Source organism: Panthera tigris, chromosome A1 (assembly GCF_018350195.1).
Source record: "Panthera tigris isolate Pti1 chromosome A1, P.tigris_Pti1_mat1.1, whole genome shotgun sequence".
In the NCBI taxonomy this organism is placed as follows: Eukaryota; Metazoa; Chordata; class Mammalia; order Carnivora; family Felidae; genus Panthera; species Panthera tigris.
In genome coordinates, this window is record NC_056660.1 from 49,937,146 (window position 1) to 49,948,021 (window position 10,876).

At 39.2% G+C, this 10,876-nt stretch overlaps 1 long non-coding RNA gene across 2 annotated transcripts in view; it reads left to right on the top strand.

The window, feature by feature from the left end:
• LOC122236612 overlaps nt 1–8,446 on the top strand; it is a 227,966-nt gene extending 219,520 nt beyond the window's left edge. For both annotated transcript variants that reach the window (XR_006214702.1, XR_006214699.1), the window contains one exon: nt 8,137–8,446. This is a non-coding gene — a long non-coding RNA (uncharacterized LOC122236612). The remainder of the gene's footprint in view (nt 1–8,136) is intronic.
• Nucleotides 8,447–10,876: the final 2,430 nt, after the last annotated feature.

A 10,876-nucleotide genomic window follows, 5' to 3' on the forward strand; every position in this document is an offset into this window, starting at 1 on the left:
GGTTTATATGGGACAGTAGAGAAAGAAGGAAAGGAGAGAAGCTGAAAAACCTCAGGAGAAATTTACAGTTTTGCCTAGGTCCAACCCTGCCTTAGGGATGCCAAAAACTTGACCATCGTCCATTGTTGAGTGAAAGTGGCTCCTTTGTGTAATGGGATCCTGTTTAAATGAAACTGTGGAAACAGTATAAATGTATATACACTTTATGCAATTTCATTCTTAAATGTGATATAAAATATACATATCATAAAAATACATGAAGAGATGCCTAGGGGGCAATTCTCTAAAATATAACTGATTATTTTGTGTATTGGGATTTGAAAGCTTTTATTACATTGTTTTCTTTATTACGCTGTTTTGCTTTCCTTTAATTAAAAAAAAAATAATTCAAAAATGCAACAGTATATACCAGGCATTGTGTTATACCCTAAGTATACAAAATAAAGCAAGAGGAGATATAATTTTTCCCTCATTAACATGTATCATTTTCAATAACTGAGAATCATAAGCAATAATGATTGTTTAACCTCAGAGAGATTCATTGTAATCTAGGGGCATTTAACAGAGAAATATTTAAGAGGCATAAGTCTGGCAGATGTGTTAGTATACTCCATATTGCATGAAGCCTGAACCCCTGAGAAATTAGAGTGGTCTTTCAGCATCATGATAAGCTTCTTCCCCCAAAATATTTAACCTATTTCTTTAGTTTGGAGATTTGTTCTGTGGCTAAACTATATTTCTGTCTGCCTGCAGATAAATTTTTGTTTATTTCTAGTTTTTCACTTTAGTTGGAAATTGGAGGTAGTTGGGCTGGAGAAAGTTTGTGGAGATGATAAGTTTTATGAAGCAACCGTAAGGTTAACTTAAGTGATATAAAAACCAGGGGGAGCTGGATTCGTATTGTTACAATGGGACAGAAAACAGAAAGATTGAATTAAAAGATGAAACACAAGAAACATGTCTGGGAAGTGAATTGTGTATTAGAATTATTTCCCCAGGGAAGACATGTAGCCTCAGCACTAAGATTATATGCAAAGTAGATGCTTTCTTTACGAAACAAATCCTTTGAGAAATACTTTAAAACAGAATGTTTGTAGTTACATTCTCTGGCAAAGTGTGTGTGTGTGTGTGTGTGTGTGTGTGTGTGTGTGTGTGTGTGTGTGTATTGTGTGTATAATGTTTTAAAGGAATCAAAATTCGTATCCTAAAATCATGTTAAGATTCAAGTTTTTTTTAAGTTCTGGAATTATCAGCTTTGTTTATCTCAAATGTTTTGGGGTTATAGATTTGTTTCATTAAATGATAACAATGTGTGAATTAGGAGGAAAAAAAACAAACACAGGATGGTAAGCAGTGATAAGAAAGTGTGAGCTCAGAATCTAGGAAAGCAGTATTGTAGGAAGTGTGTCGGCCTGAATATTTTTTTCTACAAAACATCTCCTGTAGTGAGCACCCTATAATTATCTGAAGCCACTTATTCAGGATCAAGAGGACCAAGGTTTTGGTTAGAGAATGTCTTGGTCCTCCCTCTTAATAGTTAATTAAATTTTTATTTTAAAATAATTTATATTATTCGATTCACGAATAAAATAAACACAGGTAGATTTTACAGATGATAGTAATGCTCTAAAAACTTATTAGTATGCACATACAAATGTAAGAGTAGTTTGTCTGTAGAGGGCTAGTGGAGAGATTAAACATAATTATGAATAGCTTCTTGGAGGAGAAATAATTTAAGTAAATTTCTTAAGTTCTAGGACTACACAGGAATGTATCTCCCCACACTGAGTGAGAATCATATGTGTAGAGTTTACACTGAGCAGTTAGGACTCCTAGGATACAATCAGAATGCAAATTTATTTTTCCCCTCTTGACTGCTAAAACCTACTGTGGGAGACTGTTTTATTTCCCTCTCATATAACATTTTGGAGTGGTTTCATGACTTTTGGGGCTTCTTGAAAAATCAGAATCCTCTGGTCATGTGTGCTGTCAAAAAAGTCTCCATTTACTAATTAAAATATGCAGTTCAGAGTGATAATTGAATATCTCAGCTTTATTCCAAGTTCAAGGTTCTCTCTGTCCTAACTATAGGGCTTGCTTCCAGTTGTATTCCTGCAGGGGAGAAAAAGGGCCTTGGTAAGCTTCTTTTCCAATTCTTTGCATCCCTACCTGTTGCTTCTGACTTTATTTGCCCAGCTTTTGGCCTCCCTGGGCTCCTTCTTGTTTGCAGTCTGGCAAAACAGATTACACTTGACTGAAACTCATGTATCCGGCGTTGAATGTCTTTGGCCATGGCTGATACTCGCCTTCTTGGTGAGCCTCTTCAGATTTCCCTCTTCATGTCTCTGACTACAATACTCTTGATATCAGGGTGCCATGCCTTGGCTGACATCAGAAGATGCCTACTCTTAATATTATGCCTCTTTTTGCCAAGGTCCCCTTGCCCTGTACAGGAAGCCCTCCTGGAGAGTAGTATTGAAAACAATCCTCACCTGATGTCCCTCCTGCGATTTATACAGCTGGTGAACACACACCTTAGCCTGACCTTGTGGAAATGCACTTATTCCCAAATGGTGTCCTCTGCTCCAGTGCCACATAAGTCTTCAGCCAACACCGCACCCATGAGCCAGACATCCCTCCATTGCATCCTCAAAATTCAGGCACCACATATCCTCTTCTCCGAGTGATTTCTTCAAAGGTCCCCTCACAATGTGTGAGATGAGATAAAAGTCTCCATCATCCTCCCTATGTGGACGCAAAACCCTGAGGACTCCCTCTAAAGTAAACTTCTCCTTAATTTCTCTCTTCTTCTTCTCTCCTGCTTTAGTGCTTAAATAGACTTAATGTGGCTATAAGGGGCCATGTCTCGGGAAATTAGAGTTTTTGATTGTTTCTGAATGTCCTTTTAAGGTGATTTAGCATAGGAGATTGTTGCTACCTGTTGTCTTATAGCTTTAGTTAAAACTGAGTCAGAAAGTTCTGTATTTTAGTATCCCATTATAAATATATTTACATATATTGTTATATAATGTGTGCACATGTGTATGCTTGAGTGTATGCATATATGTGTGTGTATATGCCCTCTCTCTCACATACACATACACACACAGACACAATTTGCTTTTTTTTTTTTTCAACATTTATTTATTTTTGAGAGACAGAGCACAAATGGGGGTGGGGCAGAGAGAGAGAGAGAGAGACACAGAATCTGAAGCAGCTGTCATCACTGAGCCTGACGCCGGAGCTCCAACTCACAAACTGTGAGATCATGACCTGAGCCAAAGTCAGATGCTTAACCGACTGAGACACCCAGGCACCTCCCCTCCCCCCACAGACATAATATGTGTCTTATTATACAGGCATTATGGAGGTTTTCCCAATGTAAACCCTATTAGGTTCTGGCGATACAAAATTAGTAAGGTCATCTTTTTGCTGTAGGGGATCTCATTTTGGTCAGGGTGGTAGACATAAAAACAGATAAATACATTGTAAAATGAGACTTGCTACTTTCAAGCTCTGTCAGCTACTTGAAGGACAAAGAGGATTAACTATAATGGAGTGGAGGATAGGACCAGTGATTGGTCAGGGTAGGGATCTTCAAGTTAATGGACAGTAATTAGAACTCCAGCCTATAAATAGCAGAACATTCCTGGAGCTGTTGTAGAAAATGTATGTGTGAGATCACTTTTGTGTCATTATATTAATCCAGCACTTAGGATTTCCTGCTTCTTGTCTATCGTCCTTCTACCTACTTTTAAGAGTGCAGTGCACTCTGAAAATGTCTCACTTGCCATATCCCATCAGAGAGGAGCCCGACTTTTAGAAACCAGCCTAATCAGACAGCTGTATCTGTTAATCAAGAATAATATTGTTCTCTAGGATACAGACTGTTTTTAGTAAAACTGGATTGTAGAGACAGTTTAGTTCAAGTTTCCACATAAAAACGTTTTGTTTTTCATCAAAATTCAGTAAAAAGGGAATCTGAGTTGTGTGTCTTATGACTGTGCAGATGAAAATATGCAGACTCCAAGAAATTTAGTCTTGAAAAATCAGTGCAATTGTAAGGAAAATGCTTATATGTCGAGAATCTACTCAAAAACTGAGCAAAATTCAGGGTCAAATAATTCTCTTGAGTAAATACAACAGTAATTTCTTAAAAAGGAAAGACGTGTTGTTCAGTTTCTACATGTCAAAGAAAGTGAGTCAAATTGTTTTCTCCAATACTTAAAAACATTGTTTTCCATGGGTTTAAAATAGAAATATTTTCCATGGACTGCACTACTTGAAAATATATTTATTAATTAGAAAGGCCACTAACTCCTTAAATAGTTTTTACATGTGTATCTGTTAAATGATATTAACGCTTTAATGTCTGGTATTAATCTTTCATTAAAGAATGTTATCCTGTGGTGCACCTTTTATTTGGAGGGCAATTGTCAGTGTTTCATATGGTAATGACATAACAAATTTGCAAGCTATGTTTTCTTATGTACTTCAGGCTTATGAGTGAATTTAGTGTGGTTATTGTCCTAACTTGAACTAGTTTGTTTGGGGACTTCCTGGAGAATTCACAGGACTTTTCCAGATATTTTAGGGTTGACTTCAAATTGAAACCATATTTGTTTATATATCCTAAAGTACCTTTGAACAAGAGTTCCAAGAGAATAGTGTCAGTAAACCTGAAATATGTGGTTGTTTTTTTTAATGTTTATTTATTTCTGAGACAGAGAGAGACAGAGCATGAGTGGGGGAGGGGCAAAGAGAGAGGGAGACACAGAATCTGAAGCAGGCTCCAGGCTCTGAGCTGTCAGCACAGAGCCCGACATGGGGCTGGAACTCACAGACCGTGAGATCATGACCTGAGCCGAAGTCAGACGCTCAACCGACTGAGTCACCCAGGTGCCCCTTAAATACGTGAAGTTTTAAGACCAAATCTGACACCTGAGAAAGATGGAGCTTACAGACCCCAAACAAATTGGCTTTGCGTATTAACACCTAATAATCTCCTTAGACCTTCTTCAGAATGTTATACATCCATGTTTGAATATTAGTATTCATGACAATCTGAAAACTGGAGTTTACTGGGTTTTAATCCATAACTCAGACTATGTGATAGCATATGAAATACTAAAGAAATACAGCAGGGAATGGATATCTATGGCCTTCTGTCACCAGTTTATGCTGACATTTCAGAGCACCTCAGCAGGATTCATAAGGGAACACACTGAACTCAGTGCTCCGAAACAAATGACAGCATCACTGTTTGCTGAGATGACATGGTCTGATGAAACTCAGCACCGTATTTCTAGACACCAGCACTATGGAAATCCACCTGGTCCCTAAGTGTGACAAGTCGTGGCTACAACAGTATGTCATAGCCAGCCTCATCACTTGTCTTTCTAATATAGGCTGATGATTTAGCTTTTGCAAAGGAAAGATCAGGAAAAAAAATGAAGATGGTGAGACTCTCAAATTATCCATCTATTTATTCAGTCACTCCTGACTGCTTAAAACCAGTTTCTTCTCACTTACCTTTTTTTTAAGTGTCCTTATTATCCCCTCAAACTCACCTTAGCCTTTTGGTTTGGTATCCCCCAACAGAGAGCCAAGTGTTAGTTTTTATGAAGCCATTCTCTTCTGAGACTTCTCCTACCTCTGTTCATTTATTCCTACTTTTTCTCCCTGTTCCTTTGCATATCATTGAAATGTTCTTGTCCTTCAGCATTCTTCCCGTCTTTCTTGTCTCTCCCATGTCTGTGTGTTTTCCCATGTTGACCTTGTTTATTCTCATAACTGCCACTGCCTTCTCTATGCTGGGGATATTCAAATATATGACTCCATTGTGATGATCTCCTTTGAACACCAGTCCTGTTTATCCAGCTGCCTCCTAGACATCTCCATTTGGATGTCTCACGGGTGCCTCATCAGACTGTGTGTTAAATGAAAAGAACATTATTCCCTCTATACCTGCTCCCACTGTGTATTGCCAACTCTCCATCAGTCTGGAACCCACCGTCTGGTTACTAAGGAGACCCACTGAACTCTAAGTGCTTTGGTCAATATTCCCATTTCTCCCTTCATTGATATCTTCACTCCCAAAATTTGATGCTGGGACTTTGACATCCTTACTAATGATTTCTCCAATAAACTGGCTTCCAGGGGCGCCTGGGTGGCTCAGTTGGTTAAGCATCAGAGTTTGGCTCAGGTAATGATCTCGCAGCTTGTGAGTTCAAGCTCCGCTTCAGGCTCTGTGCTGACAGCTCAGAGCCTGGAGCCTGCTTTGGATTCTGTGTCTCCCTCTCTCTGCCCCTTCACCAGCGCATGCTGTGTCTCTCTTTCTCTCAAAAATAAATAAACATTAAAAAAAAATTTAAACTGGCTTCCAGATCCTTGACTCTTGTCCAAACGTCTCATCCTCCACTCTGAGACATCCACTCCCATGATCAGCCTAGACCTTTCTAATCTTTAACACATACCTGTCATCCTTTTAGCTTTCTTCCTTTACTGCCCCAACTCCAGGGATTTCTCAAAGCCCTTAGTACCTTTTCACAAACTCCTGATCCTACCCTACTTTTCACTTTTCCTCATCTCTCTCATATTTTCAGTCACCTACTTAACCATTTTAATCCCCATGGCCAGTCATTACAAATACATCTCATGTATACCCCCAGCTCTTCCCTCCCTCTCACTGTGGACTAGCAAAAACAACCCATTTAAATCTGGTCTTTCATGTACTCTGTACCTGCACCTGAGCAGATGACTATGAAGACAGAAAATCACACAACTGTTCTGACAGATATTTAAATCTGCGATAATTCACCTTAAGTCATCTGCCCAGGGTTACCTAAATAATTTTCTCCATTTCCCCATTATATTCACTCTCCTACTTTTATAGATCAATCATGTATACCTTTTATCCTCTCTCTAATTTCCACCACATTTTCCTTGCTTTGATTCTTAGCTGGTAACTTTGTTTCTTATTTCAGAGAAAATAGACCCTACCACGCAAAAATGTCTACCTTCTCCTTCTAACAAATCCATCTGATAAGGCACTGAGGCTTCCCTCTGATAGCCAGCAAAGAAATGAAACCTCCTACCATGCTGAGAGAGCATTCTGGGGAAGCAGGCACACCAGCTGCCCTCAGCCTTCCACAGTCTTGGCTGCCATCTTAACTGTAACTCCATGTGAGACCTTGGACCAGAAGCACTCCCCTAAGCCACTCCCAGACTCCTTACTCTCAGAAATTGTGTCAGATAGCAAACATTTATTGTTTTAATCTGCTAAGTTTTGAGTTAATTTATATTACAAAAAATAAACAATACATCATATTATTTTTGCCATAGGAGCTTAATTTAAATAAAATATAACCAGTGTGAAATTCACCTCCTTACTAAGATCTTACCCATTTTGTTGTAACAGATTCAAATGGTTTCAAAAAATTATATAGATTAACTTAAATTTAAGCGCATCTATAAAGTTATTCTTCTTTGCAAAATTACTTTGTAAGTAAAATAGCTGACTAGCAGATTAATTATAAAATACCTTGCACAGTCTCTTAATAGGGGTAAAAAATATGAGGGATAGTCAGGAAGTGGAAAAGAGGATCGTGTTTGCTGAGTGGGTGAATGTCAGCCTGTCTAGAGTAGAGGGTACAAAATGGGGACAAAGTCAAGTAATCTGCCTCCAGACAATCAATTACTTTTGGAATTTATTAAAAAAACACACCTCACAAAAGCGACCTTTAAGTTCAAATATTTATTGACCATTTACTATTTGCCAGGAATTGGGCTAAACATTCAAAGATAAGCAAAGCTAGGTCCATTTTCTGGAAGGCTCTGGTGGGCGAGTGAGAGAATTTGGGGAAAACCACATCTATGCGGTGTCAAGTGGAGGCACCTTTAGAACACCTGCAGGTTTCTTCAGGAACATTGCAGTAGGTCACACAAATAAGTGTTAGGATAGAAGGCATACTGAAGAAAGCGAGGTGACATGTTCTTACCACCGTTTTAAAAAATAGATTAAACATTCTCCCATTAAACTGTAGTAAATGATCCTTGTGGTTTTGTGGTTTCAGGTTTATCCTGAGGTTCCCCTGTCCCTTAAATATGAAGAATAACTTTCCCTTTCAACTTCAGGTGTTCCCTTCTCTATCCATGTAAACACTGAGGATCTGGTAGAAGAGATACATCATTTTGTTGGCCTTGAGGACAGAATCTCACCTTGATGACAGATCAGATTTATAAGCAGAGTGGTCAGACTAGGTTCATGAGCGGCACTGATACCTGCTGGCCATGATGTTGGAAGACCACCTGAGCCCCCTCAAGGAGAGGAAGTTTGGGTCATCTTCTAGCAACACCAAATGGAATCATCTAATGTCAAGCATTTGTTTTCCTTGCCTGATGTTCAACTTAATAATATTATGAGAAAAGGATGGGAGGGAGAAAGAAAAAGACCAATAAATAAAAGGGGGAGGGTGGGGGGAAAGAGAAAAGGTAAAGAAAGAATGGGAAGAAGGTTGCAGGTGCTTGAGCTAGAAATGCAGGGCACTTGGGAAACATTTCAAAACTGTTTCCTTAGATAAAGAACTTCTGCTCTTTCAGCCTCAACCAGAATAATTGGTGAAACTCTTGCCTTCCCCAAGACAATTTTGTCTGCAGTAGGGTTCTTGTGGGGCTCAGGAATTATTCCTCAGGCAGCTGTCAACCCTGTTGACTATTTTCTTCATAGCTGTGAGCTGACAGTTGAGTATCATTCCTGTTTCCACATGATTCTCTTCTACCCTGCCAGACTGCTTCCCCTGTGGAACTGCTTGTGATGCAGAATGGGAAGCTGATGCTATGTCCCCTGTGTAAGGCACTCCCCATTCTGTGGTCTCTGTCCCTGTGGCCTGGCCACTATACCACACAGGACAGACAGAGGGCTGGGCATGTGCTCCATGACAGGTCCTTCCTTACACTGCACACTCACTGCAGCATGGAAGCCAACACAACCTCTGGTGTTCTCACCTCCTCTCTGGCATTGTTCTAGTATAATAGCATGACCCATCTCTTGCAGTCTAAGCTGGCTGTTCTCAGACTGGATCATGCATCAGAATTACCTGCAAGGTTTGTTAACACAGACTGCTGGTCTTCACCCTCAGATATTCTCATTCAGTAGGTCTGGGGTAGGTTCAGTTGCCTAGGAGATGCTGAGACTCCAAATCCAGACCTTTAAATATAGCATTTCTCACTTTGAGAACCTCTGACCTAATCCATAGCATTGAGCTTGTCATTCTCTTTGCTTCAGCTTAATGATCTTAAAGCTTTCTTCTGTCTTCTGTGGGGGAGCGGGGAGAACAGTTGTGTGAGTGTCATAGCAGTCCAAGCCAAAGGGTGGTGACAGAAAAAATGGAAAGTGACCAGGATTAGGGATATGTTAGAGGTAGTGCCCACAGGACTTAACTGGGGAAGTGAATAAGGAATACAGGGGAAAAGAAATTATGGACATGGGCTGGAGCAACAATGAATGATGTTAATTTGCTGAATCGAGGAGGTAAATTAGCACAATGGGGACTGGAGGTTGGATATCAGTTCTGTTTTGATATGTAATTTGAGATGTCCCTTCAACACCAGAGTGGAGATCTCAAGTAGAGGGTGGATATGTGAATCTTGAACTCAGGGAAGACACATAAGTTCTAGGATCCACAGAAATCAAATGATATTAATGCCATAGGTCTGGGAGAAATGTGTAGACTTGGGAAAAATAGCGGTGAGTACTCCAGGCACTGGGCCCTTTGGTTTCATTATCTCACACAAGGCCTCAATGTGCTCACATCTGAGATGAAAATAGAGATCTAGGAAAGTGGAAGCTTGACCTACAGTTTGTGATTGAGTAGGGTGAGAATTAGATCAACTGTGCTGAAAAGTACAAAAGGCTATATAGTCTTAGCCACTATGCTACCCTGGGGAATGCCATTAATGTGATGGCTAAGTACGAATTTAAAATCTTTTTTAGACCTTCACATAAAATATATTTAAAAAGTGGAATTGGAAACATGGACTAATGACTTAAACAGTGAATACAACATGCTGTAATGTATTTTTACTTGATCCTTGATAAGTCTAAGCAGTAATAAGGATTATGTCATTTAGATCTTAAAAGATTTATCTTAAGACTTTGATAAATGCCGAGTCCATGATTGCAGTTATCTTAAAATAACTCACTCAATTAATTTTAAGTGTGTGTAGAGGGGGCAGGGTGTAGAAATGGGATCACTTCGTATGAATGATGGGTAGCTTTTGGCATGCTAACAAGAGCGATAAAGTAGGAATGGAGATGTCAGCAGGTGCACTCCCCAACACAGCTGCCACTTGCAAATTGGAAAGAAAAATAATATTAGGCCTAGTGTGAGCAGAGCTAAACCAGGATTTAAGAATTTCCGAAAGCCTAGAAAATCCTCAGAGGGAAAAGCAAGAAAGAAATGAACCAAGAACTAAATATTGAGGGCAGCATTCTGTGAAAAAGAAAAAAATGCCTTAAAATAAGTATTTAAAAGACCTAAAAAATGGAAATAAAATATTGTTGTAAAATACTGAGCTTGACTATTGAGGGTGTCTGTGTCAGACAAAATCCAGACTCCAGACATGTCCCATTATCATATAACACATTCTAGCCAAAATTGTTCATTAAAAGCAGAGAAAGGTAGATTTCTACAGTAATCACATTTTATTATCTAATATATTCACAGCCTCTCCCTAAGGCAAGATAAGGACAGCGGGAAAGTTTCTATCATGCATGCATTTATTCTAGATAGAAGTCCTAGTTTCAATCTCTGCTCCACCTGACCAGCTATGTAAACTTGGACAAAATAGTTAACCAAGCATCAGTTTCCACAAG